The sequence below is a fragment of the Hydractinia symbiolongicarpus genome, chromosome 5 (genome assembly GCF_029227915.1).
Source record: "Hydractinia symbiolongicarpus strain clone_291-10 chromosome 5, HSymV2.1, whole genome shotgun sequence".
In the NCBI taxonomy this organism is placed as follows: domain Eukaryota; kingdom Metazoa; phylum Cnidaria; class Hydrozoa; order Anthoathecata; family Hydractiniidae; genus Hydractinia; species Hydractinia symbiolongicarpus.
Genome location: NC_079879.1, coordinates 17,904,771 through 17,928,037, shown reverse-complemented (window position 1 = coordinate 17,928,037; position 23,267 = coordinate 17,904,771). Strand labels below are relative to the sequence as shown.

At 39.1% G+C, this 23,267-nt stretch overlaps 1 long non-coding RNA gene across 1 annotated transcript; it reads left to right on the top strand.

Annotated features, from left to right (window-relative positions):
• Nucleotides 1–3,165: 3,165 nt before the first annotated feature.
• On the top strand, nucleotides 3,166–10,235 carry LOC130645065 (uncharacterized). The gene is made up of 2 exons (XR_008982676.1): nucleotides 3,166–4,163; nucleotides 9,491–10,235. It is a non-coding gene; the product is annotated as an uncharacterized LOC130645065 (long non-coding RNA).
• Nucleotides 10,236–23,267: the final 13,032 nt, after the last annotated feature.

Below are 23,267 nucleotides of genomic sequence, written 5' to 3'. Positions count from 1 at the left end.
TCAAACATTAGATAAAATACATTATCATTTTACCTAACGTCATTAAGGATTTCAACTGTTTTTGCGATTTAAAAGTTTTCTTTTAAGAAAATTTCGAAACTTATTTCTGCGATTGATCAACTTTAATTAGGCCAAACTTAATTTTGCCAATAGGGTCTAAAAATAAAAAATCTCGCAAAATTTTTTTTCCGTACTGACCGTCGAACATTTAAGGAACTGAACAACACCAAAAAACTATTGGCAAACCACAAGGTTTCGATAAACTGAAAAATCCTGAAATTTTAAGTATAGAATATGCGGGGATCATTGAATATCCTGAAATTTAAATCTCAATTATTATGATATATAATTTTCTTTGAAATTGATTTAGAAAATTTCATGATACAAATCAATATCAACTTCTAACATCTTCAATACGCTAAATAGCTTAATATTCCACTAGTTCAGAAATTGTGCTTAATACTTACCAGCAAGTATGCTGTAAATTGTTTCATGGAGCGACTGTTTTATTTATTTGTAAAAACTAGCCGGGGGACCCGAGAGATAGGGAAATGCATGTTCTGGTACAGCCCCTAAAACGCCCACGCGAACGCCCACGGCACAAGTCCCTAATAGGCATCACATAGCCAGCACAATCCCCTAAAAGTTAACGCGTATATCACAAAAAAATGAGTAGGGAAATTCCCTGATCATATTCAAGAGGGAAATAACTGTGTTAGTACTGACCGGTATGAAATCGTCGGACAATGCTAAAATCAATACAATAAAGAGAATGGATTCATACACCGTGAAACAACTACGTGATATTGCAAAAACCCGTGGATTTAAGGGGTATTACAGCCTACGAAAGGCCGAATTAATTGCCCTATTGGAGGACATATCACAGAGGTCACCCAGAAGGGTTGGACAACGAAATCCAGTAAGGCCGGTAACTATATTTCCAACGCCAGAGGCCATGGACGTCTTTGAGGAGCAAGAGCTGTCAAAAAATCGCTCGATTGTTAAGACCAAGATGCGGGGGTGGTACAACTGGCTGGTTGATGCTGTCCCCAAACCTATAAAAGAAGGGGTCAAGAGAACCTATGTAGCCTTTAAACCTACGGTTATGGGGTTATATAACGGGGTGGCTGGCGGTAAACCTACACTGCATGACGAAGTCGAACAGGAGGCTGACGAGGATTATCTTGAAGATATCCAAAATCTATACAATCAGCCGGGCAAGATTTTACACCCCAGGAACATAAACATGCTCTCCACGGGACCTTCCGAAGTTTCAGAATTCCCGGTATGGGAGGTGCCGACGTTGACGGATATATAGGGATGGTGCGGCCAAACGTGAAAACCCTAGTTGAGAGGCAGGCAGAAGATATGGGGTCGGCGAAGGTACAGCTGTGGCTTTGAATTATGTGGAAGAACCCATCAAATATAGAGGGGGCCAACGAGGGGTACATCGAGGTAAAGAAAGTCTTTCATAGCAGTATGGCCTCGATATTCCAGGGTAGTCACGTAGATGACATGCTGGACAGGATGTTTGCTCAGGTTAAAACACATGTGGAAAATCCAGCACTACCACATAGTGGCTTCACAATATCCCAAATCCTACACCTTGACGTAGACTTTCACAAATTGAGGCTAACGAGGGGCTCGTCGTATATAGAGCTACCAAAGTGGCTAGCTTCTAAAAAGGACGTCATTAACCCAAAAAATGATGATAATGAGGAGTGCTTCAAGTGGAGTATAATATCATCCATGCAACATGAGGAGATAGGAAGAATCTAAATAGAATATCTCAGATGAAGTCCTATGTAGGCCTTTATAATTGAGAGGGTATAGAGTTCCCTACAAGCACCAAGAGCATAATATTATTTGAGGATAACAACAAGGAGATTGCGGTAAACGTCCTTTATATAGATGGAAGGAAGATCAATATCCTACGTCGATCGCTTCACAACGAACGTAAGAAGCAGGTGAACCTACTCCTTATTACTGATGACAAAAAGACACATTACACAGCCGTAAAAAGTCTCTCACGGCTACTGGGCAAGGAGACCTCAAAAAATGCGTCAAAAATGCACTTCTGCCAAAATTGATTACAAGCCTTCCCAACAATTCGATTGAAGAAAAAGCATTATGGGTACTGCAGGGACCATGAGGCAGTCAAGATCACAATGCCAACGGAAGCCGAAAATGGTTATATTATAGGGATGGCCAGCAGCAATTCAAGGTACCGTTTGCCATCTATGCAGATTTCGAGAGTCTGCTAGTCCTGGTGGAAGATGCAAGAGGTAAAAGACCAAGAAGCTGAGCAAGCATGTACCATCCGGCTGGTGTACCTATAGTACCTTTGCATATGGGGACGTACCAGATCCCTTAAAAGTCTACAGGGGTGAGGACTGTGTGACGAGGTTCGTTAACCATTTGGAGGATGAGGTGAAACGTCTCTATAATACCTACCCACAGCAGGAAATGAAACCCCTGACAGAGGTCCTAAAAAGGGAACATGACGAGGCATCGAAATGCCATATCTGCATGAAGCCGTTTGACGACTGCGAAATTAACCGCAAAGTTCGGGACCATTGTCACTATACCGGGCTATATAGGGGTGCGGCCCATAACAGCTGCAATTTGAAGTATAAGATACCAAGTCAAATCCCCGTCATCTTCCACAACTTGTCGGGGTATGATGCATACCTATTTATCCGGGAACTGGGTGAAAAATACGACACCCAAGACATTGGCTGTATAGCCGAAAATGTTGAAAGATATATCAGTTTCAACGTCAAAATCAAGGTACCCCTTGGAGGTATGGGATATGGTGATGGCGAGACCTATAAGACCATAGAGATTAGGTTTATCGATAGCTGCAGGTTCATGGCATCAAGCCTGGATAAGTTGGCAAGCAATCTCATTGGCTCAAACGCCGCAGATATGAAGTGTAAACAGTGTGCGGATACATGCCTGGAATACCAGGGCATAGTATAGTACCACCAAGCAGCTTCATCGGGACAGGGTAAAGGCAAATGTACCGTCTATGGCCGAATTTATTGACAAGGATGATGTCTTCAAGATGATGCTTCGAAAAAGCGTGTACCCCTATGAGTATATGGATGGATGGCAGCGATTCGAGGAGCTAAAGATACCCCCAAGGAGGCCTTTTATAGCAAGCTGAATATGAGGGGGATCAGCGATAGGGACTACGCATACGCCAAAGAGGTATGGAATGTCATTACCCCAGAGGGTGATAACGTTACCATGGGAGACTACCATGACATCTACCTAACAATAGAAGTACTGCTATTGGCTGACGTATTCGAGACATTTCGAGGCGTCTGCCTGGACAATTACAAGCTTGATCTCGCACACTTTTACAGCGCACCTGGTCTGGCCTGGAAAGCAGCGCTGAAATATACCGGAATCAGGCTAGAGCTTCTTACAGACGTCGACATGCTCCTGATGTTCGAGAAGGGTATAAGAGGAGGTATAACTCAGGCCGTACACCGGTATGCAAAAGCTAACAATAAGTTGAGGAGCGGATGAGGAGTCCTCCTACCTGCATTATGACACTGTGCTATGTGTGGCCGATAAGAACGATCCTCACGAGCATGGAAAAAAAGGTATACATAGGCATTAAATGATCCGATGCCAGCGTAGACAACTTAGTGCAAGAATAAGCACCCTAAGGGCAATGTACCCCGAGATGACCGTGAGAAAACCGGAATGCGATAATCCGAATGCCGTACATGCCTGGTGTCGATTCAGAGATGATACCCTAGGTACCGATAATTGTTACCTAAATCACTTCACGCTACCCGAGGGTGATACACAGGATTTATTCGAGGGAATGTTCGACATTGATATGTCGTAAGTATACGCTAAATTTTAACTAATTGCAAAAGTAGTTAAAATTATAGTTAAAATTGAGGGTGTTTACCACTCTTTAACATGTTCCGGTGCTACCTGAACATCCACCGGGATCAGCATCAACTCTTCTGACACAAAGCTCCTTTTAGGTACATCTTTCAGGTAGTATGAGGCACGGCTACCTGCTATTATACGGTCCAACCTATACATCTTTTTACTCCCCCAGGCATCAGTGGCGCGTCGTTTCGCATCACCGTGCTCTTCCTTGGGTTGCAAGAGGTATAAATACAATCCATCCCCAGGTACCTTAATCGGACAAATTTTCGCGGTTTTCGCGAATTTTGCCCAAATTCGCGAAATTAAATCCTCGCGAAATATTTGCAAACAGTCAAATCGCGAAATTAAATCCGTGCGAAATTTTTGGAAAGCCTGAATTCGCGAAATTAAATCCTCGCGAATTTTTTTTTAATTTGTACCATCGCGAAAATTAATACTCGTGAAATGTTTTGTTCTCGATTATTTTTTTCTATGTAAAACTTACAACAAAATTCGTAAAAAAATACGGTAAATAATATTATTTTATCTCTTTTGAAAAAAGTTTCGGATGTCTTTGCTCCTTGCTGTTGGTTGTACTGTTTTTTTAACGCATTTGCGTTTTTTTGCTCTGGCTGGTTCGGTACGGCCAACATTGTTCTCAAGAAACGAACCCATGATGACCTCATTCTTTGGTTGACAATATAATTCATCCACCATATCTTGATAGCGTCGAAGAAGCATGTGCCCCTTGATACTTCCAGGCATCGAAACTGTTATTTCGCAGGCAATTTCAAGACCTCCTTGAAATAGAGCCGATCTTCTGTGGCTGTCAGCTTTGCCACAACTGTAGCCCCTCTATCCAAAAGATATTTGGTAGGGCGAGAAATTTCCCTTAGTAAATGACCAACTGTTTCATTATTTTCGATGCGACATGTTTTGATCGCGAACATATCAAATATATTGTTTTTCTCAAAACGACATTCAAGCTCTTCATTTTCATAGGGATTCCAAACATCACGGTAAACGTGAAAGCCACGTACTGCCGATGAAAATACCAAGACCTTGTTCGTGTCCGCCATATTTCTGAAGTGTTGTTTAAACAAAGAAGGAATTCCATTGGAATTCGAATTTAACGTTCGAATTTAAGTACGTGGGGAAAAACCTGTTTTCCATTTCATGACATCTTTTTTTCATTTGTTTTGGTGAACGAGGGAAGTGTACGATCAGAAGTAAAAGATGTCTATTATTAATAGCCTTGGAAGAATTAAAAAAAGTAGACAAAATTCATCAACGCCAAAACAAACTTTATGTGATGTAGATTTGACAGTTGACGACTGTAGTTCTCTTGCATCATCGTCACCGATTAGCACGCTACAACCTCTCATTCGGAAACAGGACTTGGTTTGCTGGACTATGAAGCGTCTGCCGCAGCAACATCACGTGAACTAGGAGCGAAAAAGAAACTGAGAGGATCATACACTAAGTACTCTGATAACCAAAGACACGCTTTTGGAAAGTATGCTTCGGAATACAGTACAGCTAGCACTTTAAGAAGATATAAAGATGAGTTTCCCGAACTGAGCGAAAGCACTGTTCGAACAATGCGAAAAAAGTACGAAGAGGAGATTCGGAATGCATTGCGACAAAAACGCCAACCAAGTAATACATTGAAAACCGCTCGTCGTGGAAGACCTTTGCTCTTAGGGCCAATCGATTTGATGATACAGAATTATCTACGGGTAAATGCATTTTTTATATATTTCAATAAGAGACCCAGTTATTAATGTACACCCCAAATAAATGTCTTACTTAGCATTAGGACAAGGTCTAACTTATGGTAAGTATGCCCGCGAGGTGTGAAAAGATTTCTCAACAAGCAACATCCTCGTATGTACTAAACTATGACGTCAACAAGTGAAATTCCCCAACTTAAAAATGAAATTGAATAGCATTTTTTTAATTCTCAGCCGAAGGCTGAGACCTAAGATTATCGATAGAGGTAGAAGCATATACTTTTTGAGACAAAAAGGCAAAATTCTAGGCAATCATGTAGGAGTAAATACTTTGCCTAGAATTTTGCCTTTTTGTCTCAAAAAGTGACAATCATGTAGGAGTAAATCGTAGGCCGGCTGAGATGCTTCACGCCTGCGTGGCTATTTCATAATTTTTTACTTTTTAGGCTGTACACGGAAGAGGAGGAGTTATCACTTGGGGAATCGCCGAGTCAGTCGCAAAAGCATTAATTAAACGTCATCCCGAGATGAATCTCGATCATATTGATCTCAGCCGTTCACACTGGGCACAAAGCTTGTTTCGAAGGATGGGCTTTGTCAAAAGATTCGGTACAACAGGGAAAGTCCCTATTCCTGAAGCACTTCGAAAAGAGCTTGAAACTTCATATTTACATGGAATTGTCCGAAAGATCGAGGAAAACAATATCCCACCATCACTTGTTCTCAATCTGGATCAAACGCCTTCAAAATACGTACCCGTATCCAACAAAACGTTAGCACAAAAAGGATCAAAAACTGTTCCAATTAAAGGTTCGAGCGATAAAAGAATGATTACCGCGACCTTCACAATAACATTGGATGGTAAATTTTTGCCAATACAGTTGATATACGGAGGGAAAACACTACAAAGCCTCCCTAGAGTAAGCTTTCCATCGTCGTTTTCACTTAGTGCGAACCCCAAACATTATGGTAATGAAGAGGAATCAATTAAGCTGTTGAATGAAATAATTGTTTCGTACGTCAAGAAAGAGCGAGAGAGGCTGGGATTGGAGAAAGATCAGTCGGCTTTAATGATTATGGATGTCTTTAAAGGGCAAATGACCGGTCCTGTCTTGAAGGTATTGTCTGACAACCATGTATTGCTAGAGAGCGTTCCTGCCAATTTTACATACCTCTTCCAACCTCTTGACGTCCAAGGAGGCCCAAATGGCTATGTAAAACGCATGATGAAAAAGAAGTTTACCACCTGGTACGCAGATCAAATCACCCAAGCTATGGATAAAGGTCAAGAGCTCGAAACGATTGAAGTAGCACTAAAGCTTTCGATTGTCAAACCGTTACACGCGAAATGAATTGAGATGTACAATGAAATGACGTCGGATGTTGGGAAACAGGTGTGCTTGAAGGGTTGGCAAGTAGCAGGTATAAAGGATGCTGTAGCCAAGGGTATGTCCGGTTTACCAAGCCTTGATCCGTTTAACGACATCGACCCAATGTTAGACGAAGAACCTAATGTTCAAGCTGTCAATTCTTCTGGTTTGTCCACAGCTTCAAAATACGTCAGTGATTATGGGATCGAAGACGAAAGCGACGAAGAAGAATGGGTCGAAGAAAATGAAGAGGATGAAGATAGGAATTTTTTTGATGTTTTTGATGACGAAGATGATTTGTAAATAGATTTTGACATGTAACTCGGAAGAAAAAGCATGATTCTTGATACTGATTACAATAAATCATTTTCTTTCCTTTACAATTTTTACAATATTCAAATGTTTCGTGAAAAATTGTTTTAAGTTAAGACAGAATTCGCGAAATTAAATCCACGCGTAATTTTTAGAAAGCCTGAATTCGCGAAATTAAATCCTCAATCGATTTGATGATACAGAATTATCTACGGGTAAATGCATTTTTTATATATTTCAATAAGAGACCCAGTTATTAATGTACACCCCAAATAAATGTCTTACTTAGCATTAGGACAAGGTCTAACTTATGGTAAGTATGCCCGCGAGGTGTGAAAAGATTTCTCAACAAGCAACATCCTCGTATGTACTAAACTATGACGTCAACAAGTGAAATTCCCCAACTTAAAAATGAAATTGAATAGCATTTTTTTAATTCTCAGCCGAAGGCTGAGACCTAAGATTATCGATAGAGGTAGAAGCATATACTTTTTGAGACAAAAAGGCAAAATTCTAGGCAATCATGTAGGAGTAAATACTTTGCCTAGAATTTTGCCTTTTTGTCTCAAAAAGTGACAATCATGTAGGAGTAAATCGTAGGCCGGCTGAGATGCTTCACGCCTGCGTGGCTATTTCATAATTTTTTACTTTTTAGGCTGTACACGGAAGAGGAGGAGTTATCACTTGGGGAATCGCCGAGTCAGTCGCAAAAGCATTAATTAAACGTCATCCCGAGATGAATCTCGATCATATTGATCTCAGCCGTTCACACTGGGCACAAAGCTTGTTTCGAAGGATGGGCTTTGTCAAAAGATTCGGTACAACAGGGAAAGTCCCTATTCCTGAAGCACTTCGAAAAGAGCTTGAAACTTCATATTTACATGGAATTGTCCGAAAGATCGAGGAAAACAATATCCCACCATCACTTGTTCTCAATCTGGATCAAACGCCTTCAAAATACGTACCCGTATCCAACAAAACGTTAGCACAAAAAGGATCAAAAACTGTTCCAATTAAAGGTTCGAGCGATAAAAGAATGATTACCGCGACCTTCACAATAACATTGGATGGTAAATTTTTGCCAATACAGTTGATATACGGAGGGAAAACACTACAAAGCCTCCCTAGAGTAAGCTTTCCATCGTCGTTTTCACTTAGTGCGAACCCCAAACATTATGGTAATGAAGAGGAATCAATTAAGCTGTTGAATGAAATAATTGTTTCGTACGTCAAGAAAGAGCGAGAGAGGCTGGGATTGGAGAAAGATCAGTCGGCTTTAATGATTATGGATGTCTTTAAAGGGCAAATGACCGGTCCTGTCTTGAAGGTATTGTCTGACAACCATGTATTGCTAGAGAGCGTTCCTGCCAATTTTACATACCTCTTCCAACCTCTTGACGTCCAAGGAGGCCCAAATGGCTATGTAAAACGCATGATGAAAAAGAAGTTTACCACCTGGTACGCAGATCAAATCACCCAAGCTATGGATAAAGGTCAAGAGCTCGAAACGATTGAAGTAGCACTAAAGCTTTCGATTGTCAAACCGTTACACGCGAAATGAATTGAGATGTACAATGAAATGACGTCGGATGTTGGGAAACAGGTGTGCTTGAAGGGTTGGCAAGTAGCAGGTATAAAGGATGCTGTAGCCAAGGGTATGTCCGGTTTACCAAGCCTTGATCCGTTTAACGACATCGACCCAATGTTAGACGAAGAACCTAATGTTCAAGCTGTCAATTCTTCTGGTTTGTCCACAGCTTCAAAATACGTCAGTGATTATGGGATCGAAGACGAAAGCGACGAAGAAGAATGGGTCGAAGAAAATGAAGAGGATGAAGATAGGAATTTTTTTGATGTTTTTGATGACGAAGATGATTTGTAAATAGATTTTGACATGTAACTCGGAAGAAAAAGCATGATTCTTGATACTGATTACAATAAATCATTTTCTTTCCTTTACAATTTTTACAATATTCAAATGTTTCGTGAAAAATTGTTTTAAGTTAAGACAGAATTCGCGAAATTAAATCCACGCGTAATTTTTAGAAAGCCTGAATTCGCGAAATTAAATCCTCGCGAAATTTTTGAAAAGACTAAATTCGCGAAATTAAATCCTCGCGAAATGCGATTTATTTGACCTCGCGAAATTAAATCCGCGCGAAAATTTGTCCGATTAAGGTAATAAGGCTTTCTCTTTGGGATATTCCTCGCTTTTTGAGAGTGGTACTTCATCCATCCTAATTGCATTGTTGGGCTTCATGTTTATCATGGTAGTTTTGGTATTATTAAGACCCTTCACGATGGTATACAAGTGTTTAACCCAGGTGCTACTAGTCTCATCAGAAGCCAACTCTTGGGCATCTTGTGGCTTAAAAAGTCTTTCGGCAATTACCTTATTGTACGACTCTACAAAGGCCGTGAATGTATGGTGATATTTGGTAGTGGCCCTCCTAATTTCAACCCCTTTACCCTCCAGCAGCCATTGTCGCATTTGAAGGTTTTGGGGTACTGTGGAGGTCCGGCTTTGTAGATATCCTTGATCATATCCGCGACATCGCCGGCTTTTTTTGTACGCAACGGTCTTGCTACTTTATAGCTTAAAGGCACGTCAATACCTGTCAGTATGTATTTGTAGGTGTTTCCATATACCCTGTTGTGAGGCATACAGTAGATCGAATTGGTGCATCTCATTCGGTGTCGTAATGGTAAAATGGGGATAATCGATCTTTTTAGGACCTCGAATGTGCCTGAGCCAGGGCAGCTGCTTGGATAGCCAATGAATTACCTTCTTTTTGGAGAGACCACTCTCCTTCTTAAGGAGTTTGATAGCCTTTCGTCCGATCCAGAGATGTTTCAGTGTATAGTAGATATCGCTCAGCTTTTCCGCATCTTCTTCGGTAATATGTGGTGATTTTTCTGACATGTCTTTATTTTATGTCAGAAAAACGCACGTTGTTACATGTATTTATAGGCCACGAACCCCAGCTGGGATAAGGAGCCAAGAACGAATGTGAGCTCCCCATCTTACTGTTGCTTGCTTGGTACGTAGAAATCTTTTAACTGAGGAGCCTTCTTATCCGAGGCCACATAAAATTGGTACATGTCGTTGTACAATTCACGAAGACTCTAGCTTGCCTTGAGTTGCTTCTCTCTTTCCTCGTTGAGCCAGTCTAATTTTTTCTGTCTATCCCTGATCCCGGGCCTGACTTTTCAATGGCATATTCGTGCAGTTTGTGTTCAGCTTCCTTGTGATCCGCAAGTTTGCCGAATAGAAAGTTCGTGCCGCTGAATGCAAGGGCGTTTATTGCAGCCCAAGCCCCAATAATAACTATTGTTGCCAGGTCTTTTTATTTCAGTACTCCACACGGTCCAGCCTACCATCTATAATATTCAGCTGCCCGTCCTGGAGGAGGTATACGTAACACTTAAATTCACCGGTTGCGTCACCCTTCTTGGTGATGTGGAGGGTTATGCCATTACTCAAGTGTTGCAGGTGTCTACCGCTACCATGTAGTATATCGTCGGGTGAGGTCCGGATGTCTACAAATAGGGCATATCTCTCATTAAAGAACTGGCCAATCGTTACATTTGAGTCGTGAGCCCCGAAGATATTGACGATCTGCTCAAGGTGGTCCTGCGGAAGCATAGCATGGCTGTATAATTCGTTAGGCTCCCCCTCAACCGTAATGCTAATTTTTTCAATTTTAGAGTCTTCCTGGCCCCCAATACTGTCGTAAAAAATTTAAAGGTAGATATTGTAAGAGCTATGGGTTTTGAAAATTATACTACCGGAACGCCCAAAAAGGGTAGTAAGGTAGAGGCCCAGAATCTAATCCGGGATGTTAATGTACTTGTAAAAAAGGATGAAGAGAAGGTCCCTTTGTAGGGATGAGGCAATCGAAATGGAAACAATTGATTGTATTCAAAATCTCGCATACGATGTGGAGGGTTTTTTAGATACCTCGTTTACCGGCATCGACCATGATGAGGAGGTTAATATGAGAGCATTAAAACTCGAAATTGAAAACTTGTAGAAGAATATAAAGGAGGTGAAGGATAAAATTATAAAATATGATAGCAAAATAAATACAAAAGAGGGTAGCCTGAAAGAACTTAAGAAGCAGAAGGCCGGGGTGCGAAGGCTTCAGGATATTGCTGATCTTGAAAAAAAGATTGGTAAATTAAAGAAGGATAAGAAGGTTGTACTGGGTATACATGGTCTACTTTCCTCTGAGGTTTTTAATCATCTGACGAACGTTAAGTCCGAGTTGATGAAGATTGCCGGGGATGACATGCCTTTGCTGGCGAAACTTAAAACACTTTTCAGGGAGCAGGGTGTGACTATAGCTAGTAGTGTCTGCTATCGGTCTACTGGTTTCCACCATTGTCCTTGCCGTTACAGGAGGGGGTGGTGCGACAGCAGGAGCTGCAGGGAGAAGTGCCGCGGGGGGTGGTGAAAAAGGGTTCGTGCAGAAGCAACTTGAGAGGCTCGGAAATTTCCTTAAATATCTGGAAGGCAAGGCAGGCTGGGATTATCGGTACGGTGGTCTTCTTCTGTCTTAGGGTGGCATCGACCATTGTTCAATATGCAACCAAGCATCTGTACATGGCAGCCGCTGCTTCTGTCGGGTTTGTCGTGCTATACGTCAACCCTTCGGAGGTCAGGCCTCGACTTGTGGGCATAATAAGTTTTGCCCAATCCCCATCAACCTGCGGCCACCATCTACCATTCGTCAACGACGACATGACAGCCTTAAATTTATACAGGGCATTAGGCTCTGCGCCATACTCGCGGCATACCTGTGCATACCCGGAGCTCAAGTAGGGGTTTTGGACTGAGAAAACCCATCATCATACGGCATGGGTACCTTCATTCTGGGAAGAATACGCCGCATTTGGTAGTAAATATGGAATTTAAAGATAGAATTGATAAGGGGTACGGAGCCTGTCATGTGCTTGGCACATATGCCTAATGCCATCGTTTTGCAATGGGTAAAAAAATTCACTTGAATATTCCAGTAATCCAACGCCTGTCCTATTCAACCCAGTTGAACGGGGTCATCAAGGTATGTTGTTGGAACTTTTATGGCATACTTACCAAATTCGGGAAATACCACGGAAATATGGGAGTCCGTACTCACGTATAGGTCCTGGTGCTCCAAATTCGTAACACCAAGTTCCCATTCTCCCCTGTTACTTTTACACATTGCTGAGGGGCTGTATTGGTATATTTTCATTTGTTTTAAAACAAAGATGAAGCAACTCTATATTACAGATATCGAAAGCCCACTATATTTGAAGACTACCTTGGACAGGAGACTCGTATTGCTCTGAAATCGATATCTATTAGGCCCGGTTGGCTGAATTTGTATAGCAGTACAGAGTTTCCCATACGTAAGGTGGGGCCTGACCAGAGGGTGACTCGGATCGAGATCCTCAGCGGTTTATACAGGATAGAAGATATCGCGACTATTGTGAATAGCCAGGCAGAGGGTAAGATTAAGCTGTTCGTTTTGAAAAGTGGCTATTGCAGGCTCCGTGTCAGCGATGGGTACTCAGTGGCGATGAATCAACAAATACAAGAGCTCCTAGGCCTACCCTACGACCCTTCACAGAAGTATTATATGAAAGGCAACTACGATGCCTATTATATGATCAATATTTACCATAGGCTTAGAGTCGTTTGCCCACAGATGGACGAGGACGACTGCCTGCTTGATGGCAAAAACTCCAAAATTCTGGCCTTGCTTCCCACCAAAGAATTGAACGCTTGGGGGGATATGCTGACCTGGAGCTTTGATACCCCTGTTTACCTTCCCTTAAAGGGCTCCACGGACCGTCTAGTGTTTATGCTAACAGATGTCTACCATCATGAAAAAAACGTGACGTTCACCAGCCTTACGATGTGCATTCTCATAGAATAAAGATGAGCGATATAGCTAAGCTGTACCCAAAATTACTGAGTGCACCTGCACAAAGCGCCGATATGCAGGAGGAGAGCCAGGTCTACAGGCTCAAAAAAATTGATGATATTGAAAAATACCTGCGAAATGAGATCAAGGAACGGGACAAGCTTGCAAAGAAGTTTAAGATGCATAACACATGGGTGAGGTATACGGACCACGGTCTGTTAGGCATAAGCGTTATCACGTCAGGGCTTGACATTGGAGCTATAGCCTCTGGCCTAGGAGTACCCTTGGCTATTGCGATGGGTGGGATCTCGCTTGCCATGGGCGTTTCACAGGCAGGATTACGCAACGCTTCAAAAAGGCTTGGTGTGAAATCGAAAAAACATGGGGGAATTAGGCTACTCGCGGAGGCGAAATTAAACTCAATTGTTGACCTGATCAGCAAGGCAATGGAAAACGGTGTTATCAGTGACTACGAATAAAGCCTGACCAGCAGGGAAAGGGAGAAGTATATGCTACTAAAAGAACAAATGCGGCAGCGGTTTAACCGCGTCGTTAACAGCATCAACGAACAGGAGCGTTCCCAGCTGGTTGCGAAAGGCCGGGATGAGGGGAAAAAAGAGATGCAGGATGAGATTTTAAAAGACGTTCGACCTGCACAGTATGTAAGCGGTACTTAGAGTGCCCGCCCGAGTATAGACCCTAACTTTATATATATATTATAGGTCTGGGGGACCTATAAAATATATGGTTTTTTAATCCTCGCGTAGCAGCCATTCTTTTTTGAAGTCTTTGTACCGGCATTCTGTAATATGTACTTGGGGGTAGTGGTTTTTGCCATGCACGTACACTGATGAGATGGCCAGTATTGCACTGGCTTGACAGGGTTCATCGTAAGGTACCGGCATGCCATAAAATTTAGTGGTAATTGTATCCTTGTAGTACCGGAGTATAGCATTCACATAACGATCTTTTTTAATGGGCTCCGTCGTCAATTTCTCGGATATCAACTTCTCGATCTTCCCCCAGATTTGACGATATTTCGCAACCCAATCAGGGTACTCTTCAAAATCGAGACTCATTGCCAGTACTGCATTGGCGTTATACCGGGTCACCCCATGTGCGGACCAGATTTTTGGTGTCTTCACCCTGAGAGCCCCCCACGAGATATCGTGTATTGTACCCTACCATGTACCAATTATCCTTACCCCCATTGGCAAGGATGGCATCTGACACTGTTATGTAATCTACATTGATATCATCGATATCTGTGAAGGAAGATATCGAATTTTGATTGACAATTGACGTGCATTTTATTATATCTTACACCATGGTTGTAAGATAACGTTTCAGACCAACCCCAAAAATTCCTCTTGCGTCAGATCACCCCCAAATCTTTTGGGGCGTCTCCGGTCTGGAGCAGGCCTTCCTTTGTAGCGCCTTTTCAACAACCACAACGATATTTCATACGCGTTGTCATACACCTTCCGCTCTTTCACGTAGGCCAGACAGCATGCATCCCCACAAAAATAGCCCTCGTATATGTACTCACCACCATCGGCAGCCATGTTTTCCATCACATGAAAAAAGCCTGATTTTGCTGTATGTTTTGTACTCATTTGTGGAGGGTTGTATCTCATGGGGCACCCGACGGTGTCACATAGTTCTACAGAGCACCAGTAACAGAATACCATTTTATATATATATTTCACCTATATATATTTGAGCATAAAGGGACAATTTCCAACGGCTTTATTGCACATGTCTTGCGTCACGAGCAGATCAGGCACGTTACTAAACATGCGGGGATCCTTTTCAACAAACCCATTCTACATGTCTTGCGTCCTGAATTTATCCGATACATATTGGAGTACTCGTGATCTTTTTCAACAGCCTTGCTGCACATTTCCTGCGTCCTGAAATGATCCGGTACATATTTGAGCACCCAAGGATTTTGTTCAACAGCCTTATTACACATGTCTTGTGTTTTGAAACTCATCTTTATTAGTAGTATTATCTCGCAACAATTGCTGCAAAGATAACCTTGGCCTAAGCCAACCCCCATACCTTTTCAAGATCAGCCTTTTCATCCTCTGAAAAGCACCAATCGATGACACTATCCGGATGCCATGTTATTGGAGCTAACTCCTCCTTAATTCTATCCTTTTCGGCTTTCCTCTGGCGATAGGCTTTTCGCCATTTAAGTTTGCTTTTCCTATTTGATAGCATGCCCCGGGTAACAAACCAATCCGGTATATATTAGAATAGGTAGACAGACCTTTCAATAACCCCATTACACATGTCTTGGGTCTTAAACTTGTTGGGGATATACATGAGTGCCCAGGGATCCTTTTCAACAGCCTTCCTACACATGTCTTGCGTCTTGAAATGGTCCGTGACATAGCCGAGCATCATAGGCTCTCCTTCTACAGCCTTGTTGCACATGTCCTACGTCTTGAAATGATCGTATATATACTTGAACATTGGTGGATTGTGTTCAACGGCTTTGTTACACATGTCTTGCGTTTTGAACTTGTTGGGGACATACTCGAACATATCGAAATACTCCTCAACGGCTTTGTTACACATGCCTTGCGTCTTAAAACGGTCCGGGACAAGCGGTAGCATCGGGGCTCCTTTGCAATGACCTCATTACACATGCCTTGGGTCTTGAAGCGGTATGGGATAAACGCGATCATATAGAACTTCTCCTCGACATCTTTGATCCAATGTTCCTGGTTTGCGATATCGTTCTTGAGATGTTGAAGCAGATCCTTTTTGCGCATCCCTTGAACACCCCTACATAGTCCACGGGTTTTTGCAATATCACGTAGTTGTTTCACGGTGTATGAATCCATTCTCTTTATGGTATGGATTTTAGCATTGTCCGACGATTTCATACCGGTCAATACTAACACAGTTATTTCCCTCTTGAATATGATCAGGGAATTTCCCTACTCATTTTTGTGTGATATGAGCGTTGACTTTTAGGGAATTGTGCTAGAAAATATTGGGATCTTTTATTCTACCTTGATGACGTCATCATATTTGAATAATAGGGACTAGGTCTTGGACATGCACTGAGTAATAGGGATTGTGCTGGCTAGGTGCTGCCTATTTGGGACTTGTGCCGTGGGCGTGCGCGTGTGAGTTTTAGGAGCTGTGTCAGAACATACATTTCCCTATCTCTACCCGGGATTGAAACGTCACAAGTAACTGTGTTATCCGGCGTTCAATACCCGGTGGAACGATTATTAAGAGCTGTAGACTGTGCCACACATTCAGGTGAAGCGCATTAGTTAAGGTATGCAGTATGCAGTATATTGAGTAAAGCGCACACAACATTATGGTACTTCCGGTGAATATATTTTTTTTAAAATAAACTTTAGCACAACTTTATCTGAAATAGAAACACAGTTTACAACCAGTTGATAGGGTGAAAGTTAAAAAATGAATGTTATTCCAAGCTGAGCGCTTAGAAAGGTAAACAATGCTGCACCTTCATTTAGGTGTAATTCCCTTTTCTAAAAAAAACTTTATCGCAACTTTGGTTTAATAGAAACAATATTTTTATCTTAACATGCAAATCATATAAAAAGCACAATACAAAGCTTTTAGAAACCAAAAAGTTAAAAACGATCTACAAACCTTTTAAAAAAGACATACTAGCAATTTCATTATTATTATTATTACTAGTCGATAGTGCCGTGGAAAAATCCACTGAGGCAAGATAAAGGAAGCGTCATTTGAATTTTGATGACGTCAACAACCCATCTGCAAAAAAAATTAGAACCTGTTTTTTACTTTGCCTCTATTGTGTAGAGCTTAATGCGCTGATCAAGAAAATGTACACGATCATGTGCTATTGATGAGCGGTTAATGAGGGTTTAAAAAGGAAAGGTCCTAATAAAAGTACAAAAATTTTTTCTTTCGAAATTTGCATATCTAATGCATTCGTCGTATAAATCTTGAAACGTTAATCAAGAAAATGTATAGGATCATGTATATTTGATAAACGGTTGCAGAGATATTGGGGTTTAAAGGTTTTCTGATCACTTCATCAACCCGTCCATTCCGAAACGGATTTGGAGACCAAGGTTAGGCAAACTTACCCAAATTGGTCCCAGGTAATCCCTAGGTAAGCACGCGGTAAAAAAACATTGACGTCACCACCTCGTTTCCAAGTTATTTCCCCCCAAAGTTTTAAGTGCACTTTAATGACTTCATTAATTTAATATAGGATATTGACGTTAGTAGTGTTATTGACGTCGCGCCGTAACGTCATAAAATGTAACATTTGAGACATACTTTTTTCGGCGACTTCAGAGAAAATTTCGGCGAGATCAAAGGAAAATGACGATATCCACTATGACCGTTACATACACTCCATATTATTATAAGAGACTAGCCGAATTCCTGTGGAAGAATCCACTGAATCTCTTATTGAGTCCTTATGAGGGGTACCAAATAAAAACATAGAACTCAGTAATTTGAATTTTCCAAACTCACATTTCAACCTCGACCCCGGGCTCTTTGTCTCTTTTATAACGTGATGACAAAAAGAGAAAAAAGCCCTGGGATCAAGATTGCTCACAATCTGCATTATTCTATGTTTATAACCGCTGAAACAAAACGTCTAAAAATATAAGCATATGCAACAAAAAATAATAAAAAAAATTATGAAATAAAAATGGAAAATGTCCAAAAAAATCAAAGGCGTCTAACAACCGTTACGTGAAAAGCGAAGTACGTAAAAACTAAATACTTGCTTTGCCATTCCAGAAATACACCAGGGAAAAAAGGATACCAAACATTAAAAAAAATCCAACATTTTTCAAAGTCATACAAAATCAGCTGTTTAGTCTATTGCAAACGGCAAACCTTCCAAAATTATACTCAAAATATAAGAAACTAATAGTTGAAAACACGTAAAAGAGAAATATAAAAACTTGAATCATTTAGTATGTTGTATATCTACCGAAATATTTCAAACCAAAATATTAAAAGAACAGACCTAAACTTATAGTTAAGAAAATCACGCATAAAATCAAAGAAGATAACAATGCAGCGTTTTCGAATTTAAGAATCGAATATATTTCAAACGGCAACGTAACAGATGTAAACATTGATTTAAGTTTAGGCTTTAGGTTTAGGTTTTTTATAACGACATCAACACTGAATCACACAATCTGTAGTGTGAAAAACAGTATCAACGGAAAAATTACTTTTTCTAGGATATACACGCTATTTTTATAAGAATAGTGTGTTTTAGTTTCAGCTTCAATGTTTTAAACTTCTTTGACAAATGCTATCCTCATTTTTCTCAATATGTTCCTAACATGACTATGGCCTGAAAACATATAATGCCTTAATGAAAAAAAAACATGCTATAAGTTACTATGGCTAGCTAATGGCAATTCTACTACATGTAACGGCCCATTGCTTGGACAAAAAAAAGTTCAGTTCGTTTGATATACAATAAGAAAAGTAAACTTCTAATAAATTTTGTGCGTTATACAAATCTTCATATTTAAAACAAACTATTAAGCTTAGACATATTTTTAGGATATTCTAAACTTCTGACCCATTTTTCAGAGTATGTACTTACAAAATAAGTGCTTAAAGAAAACATTTTCCGGCCCAAGACACAACAACAAACTTAATATTTAAGATAAATTTAGCTCTGAAAGAAACGGCTAGAAACTCGTTATACACCCAAGTTCATTTCTCTACTAAATAATCTAAACAACGAACCTGTTTTTCTTTTACTTCTCAGTAGGTAGCTTGCTAGCGTTCTCCTAATGAAACTCCAATCAGTTTTTTACTATGAATACTAAACTTCGTTTCATCCCAAAGAGAACGAATTGAAGATGCATACAATTGCCTGAAACATTTCCAATCAGTTCTCTTTGTGATGTTAAATCATCGTACGTTAGAAACATTTCTAAATACAACACCAATTTCGTTTGACAACAACACAACAGTTTGTTTTTTACGTTTCAGATTCGAATTACATTCATATTCGAATCCGATTCGAAACGATTTGGCTTCTTTTAAACGATTTCGGTGCAACAGGTGGATTACGTTGGAGGTCAACACTAATTGCATTTCTTTCGTGATATTGAAGAAACGCCTCTGCAACAACAACCATAAAAGCTAGGCCAATTGGACCCGAGTTTTGAAGAAGGTAGATTTTATCTTCCCATATAAAGTAACACTTAGACAGGCATAATTCAATTAGTATACGTATATCTTCCAGAGTCAATTTCGTTCTCATACGTATTTCATCATCAGCAGCTAGAATTTCTATAATTACATCTATTGCTTCTTTCACGGGTACTGATGGATAAAGATTTACAACGTCATACGAAACTTGTACTTCGTCTGGCGTGATCGTCCAACCTTTTGAAGTTTCGACAAACGTTCTCGAATTCTTCAACCGTGTTTCGTTTTTGTTCAGAGTTGGTTGTATGATCTTGACAAGATGTTCTGACGTCCTATAGCTTGGCGTACCGATCGTTGATACTACAACTCTCATTGGGTAGTTCTTTTCTGGCTTGTGAGCCTTTATTGTACCATACATCCTTGGCGGAATGGGGTCGCTTGGGTAGAGATATTCGTAATCTCTTTTGTAATAATAATAATAATAATAATAATAATAATAATAATAATAATAATAATAATAATAATAATAATAATAATAATAATAATAATAATAATAATAATAATAATAATAATAATAATAATAATAATAATAATAATAATAATAATAATAATAATAATAATAATAATAATAATAATAATAATAATAATAATAATAATAATAATAATAATAATAATAATAATAATAATAATAATAATAATAATAATAATAATAATAATAATAATAATAATAAAAATAATAATAATAATAACAATAACAATAACAATAACAATAACAATAACAATAACAATAACAATGACAATGACAATAACAATAACAATAACAATAACAATAACAATAACAATAACAATAACAATAACAATAACAATAACAATGACAATGACAATGACAATGACAATGACAATGACAATGACAATAACAATAACAATAACAATAACAATAACAATAACAATAACAATAACAATAACAATAATTAATAATTATAAACAGATGCAAAGTTGGACTGGGTTTTAATGCATACTGTAGAGAGCCTGCCTTTGGTGCTCAATGAAAAATAGTGGTAGCAGTGGCTAGGAAAAAAAAAATTGATTGGCAAATAATGGGTAGAAGACAAAAAGGCTAATACAAACAAACAATAAGGTACACAAACAAGAAGGCACTAAGGTATGAAGTATAATTAGGCTATGCTCCGAGCTAATGATTTATCTAGCAGATAACTTTTAGTGTTTTTGCAAAAGTCCGAGTAAACTTTAGTTGCCAGGCAGATTGTTAAATATTATTGATGCTTCGTACTCAAAAGTACTCGCAACGTTGACCATGCTTGCAATCTTTAAACAGTCGTTTTGTTGGCGACGTGATGGTCGCACTGGTTCTTTCATTTTTTGCATTGGCAGGAACTTCGGCCAATCGTCACTGTTAATAGATTTCCAAGCAAGCCTGGAAATGCTGAACTCGGCTCGTTCTTGCACTGGAAGCCACTTCAGTCAAACAACGTCATTGAACTTGGAATAACGTGAGCGTACAAAACTTGCAGCTGCATTTTGTACTCTTTGCAGCTGGTTCATCAAGTATGTTGGTGCTCCGTGATAGATTGCATTACCATAATCCAGTTTGCTTAACACCAGTGTTTCAGCGAGTTGCTTACGAAGTTTGAAGGATAAAAACCTTTTCAAGTGAGCTAGTGTTTTTAGTGTGCCAAATGATGAAGATGTGGTTTTATTGATATGGCTGTTCCATTTCAAGTCTTTTCGAACGTTACACCAAGGAGCTTGAATCATCAGGAGTTTCATTTCACTGTAGTTCTTGTAATGCTGGTTATGATTGGGACACTGAAAAAATGCTAAAACAAGAATTTAATAAATTTGATCGTAAGGTACGCGAAGCATTGGAAATACAGTTCCAGGACACGTCACCGCGTAGTGAACATGGTCTTAATCTAGACGATGGTCAGTATGTGACGACGAAATTCTGGAAGGCAATATTCGCGTACCTTAAACGGAAGTCGTTGATTTGATGTCAATGTAATGACAACCGTTAAGAATTTTTGTATAGTCTGATGAAAACCTCCAATACGAAGGTCGAAATATTACCATAAAAATATATATGCTGAACTTTTAAAGTATGTATATAAGTTAGTTTAACGATGATGTGTCGTCGCTGTTGTGAACACAGAAAGAGACTGTGAACTATTTAGTTCTTTCTATAACCTTTAGAACCTAATGTTACGGACGACGAAGACGCTCATTGTATAACCGTCAAGAAATAATTATCTTGCGAGCAAGTTTCAAGATAATATTATTTCACCTGCAACTATATTTTATAGTGATGAAATCTTTTAAGAAGCATTATTTAGCAACAAAGTGTGGTAACGTGTCACTAATTTTGTTGAAATATACTGATACATAAGATAATCTGCCTCAATTTAGCTGATTAGCTTTTATATTTTTCTCAAGTCTAGTACATCTTTGGGAAAAGGGGTAGTATTAGATTGTGGCATCTAGCTAGTTATATTTTCAATAAGAAAACAATACCAAAGCTAGTTTAGATAGTTGGCTAGCTAAGTATAAAATATGTTTTCAATGCCTTATAAATGTTGGGTAAAATTTTATTTTATAAAAGCAACCCAGTAGATAATACTAGGTTTAAAATTAGGTCAAAATTAGCATATTGCTTAGCAAACTTATAACTATGCTACGCTACGATTCCTTTCCTTCCCCTCAACTAGCAATTTTTCCTCAATTAAAAGTTTTCCCAGAAGCAATATAGCTAGCTATACCACGTTTAAACAGCAATATACGTGCTTTAACAAGATAAATTCACTACTGATTTAAATTAAAACATGCATTTAGCTGTTCTGACTAAAACTTCACTTTTGGAAGAGCACTTGTTTTTTAAAGGAAGAAAAATGAATAAAAAAATAAGCTTTATTTTTATTGAGTACTGGCGTATTACGCCTGCCTCTTAGCAAGATAGCTTTTTTTATCCAGCTAAACCGCCAAAGTCATGTTTTTTACAATTACAAAGCTTTAAAAAAACCTTTGTTTTATTCAAAATGTGAACAATGAAAATCTGCCAAAATATTTACTGTTTGGCTTACAGTTTTTTTAGTCAATCTTTTTGAACATTTCTTATAGTCTAAAATCCTCTTATTTTTTAAAGTTTTTGTAAAAAAATCCGCCATCTTTATAGTAAATGTGCATGAATTATGACGCGCGAATATATTATCTATGTAAGTATGAATGTATTATTATCAATATAAACAAAATACATTTAAAACATTAAAAACATAGACGTTAAACGTGGAAGGATAACAAGTTAGCACAAAAAGTTTACATTACAATGTTCATTCATTGTTGGCTTTTGAATCTTTGAATCGAGCGCTTCTAGTTTGATACTCTCCGAGAAAGCTGGATTATATGAAGTACAGTAGACGTCCGTTAATTCGAACACGCAAGGGACTAAATTATTTGTTCGAATTAACGAATGTTCGGATTATCGGAACTTCAGAAAAAACAAGAATTTTAATAAACGTTTAAAGATTTTATGCTAATATAACTTTATTACAACTTTATTACAACTTTTTATAAAATTTTTTTAACGTTGTTTGCATAATATGGGCGAGGCCTCCAAATTCCTTGTAAACTTCATTTTATTGGAAAAGCCAATTTAATTGATAAATTGAAAGAAATATTTCCACCATTGATGCAATAAAATAGAATAAAAGTTTTTTTTTTTATTTTCTCGAGCATAATGTAGCCTTGGGACTAAAAAAATGTTCGAATTAGCGAAATGTTCGAATTAGCGGAGTTTGAATTAAGCAGCTCAAAATATAAGACTTTATTAAACCAAACTCAAGGGACTTGGCAATTTGTTCGAAATAACG